General features: G+C 31.7%; 1 long non-coding RNA gene across 1 annotated transcript in view; it reads right to left on the reverse strand.

Moving 5' to 3' along the window:
- LOC106870496 (uncharacterized) overlaps positions 1-833 on the reverse strand; it is a 6,566-nt gene that overhangs the window by 3,801 nt on the left and 1,932 nt on the right. Inside the window, exon 2 of the long non-coding RNA XR_001409532.2 lies at positions 369-398. This is a non-coding gene — a long non-coding RNA (uncharacterized LOC106870496). The remainder of the gene's footprint in view (positions 1-368; positions 399-833) is intronic.

An 833-nucleotide genomic window follows, 5' to 3' on the forward strand; every position in this document is an offset into this window, starting at 1 on the left:
TTTTTTTTTTTTTTTTTTTTTTTTTTTTGTATTGCACATGAGCTTGGTCTTCCATTGAAGTTTTATGAAATTAGATAGCTTAAGGCTAGGTTTATCGCCGTTTAATTCTTTTTGACAGCATGTAAAATTTTCGCCATTTTTATAGAAGTCGATACAGAATGAAAAATGAAAGCAATCCAGCTTTATTTTGAAAGGGATTTGCTTGAAACCCTGTTATGCTATATAATAGTGTACCTGTGTCAGGAGGACACAAAAGAAATAGATAAAAAAAATGCAATAGAACAACCACTTTATCGCATCGTTTGATATAAAAACATTTTAGACAGATCTAGCAATGAAATTCAAAAAGATTACACCGAAGCAATTACCTGGTTCGCAACTTTCTCGACACTTTGTCTCTGTAAATATAAAATAAAAGAAACCTGTATATGCGTTAGTGGCACTAACGAATAAAATAAACGTATGTATATCTATTCTGTATTATAATCAAATTCCATTTACGTTGACTCTGTCTTCCAGCGATCAGTCATAAAACTTTATAATATAGATTCACTGTAGAGGTGGTGTTGGTGTAATCGCTTGTAGCTTCTCACCAAATTTGTATTTCAATGTTATATTCTAAAATGTTATTCGTAACATAAAGAGATGATAAATTCACAACAGGAATCACTAAATGGATTATATTGAGATAAACAGCTGGGTGTGAGGAAACTAGAGACGATCTGCATTGGTAATTACTGGACATACACACAGTTTGAAAGTGGAATTAATGGTTTTGTTTGCTGCGAACGAGAAGAAGGGACGCTTCGTTAAGGAATTATATATATATATAT

Source organism: Octopus bimaculoides, chromosome 24, assembly GCF_001194135.2.
Source record: "Octopus bimaculoides isolate UCB-OBI-ISO-001 chromosome 24, ASM119413v2, whole genome shotgun sequence".
NCBI classification, from domain to species: domain Eukaryota; kingdom Metazoa; phylum Mollusca; class Cephalopoda; order Octopoda; family Octopodidae; genus Octopus; species Octopus bimaculoides.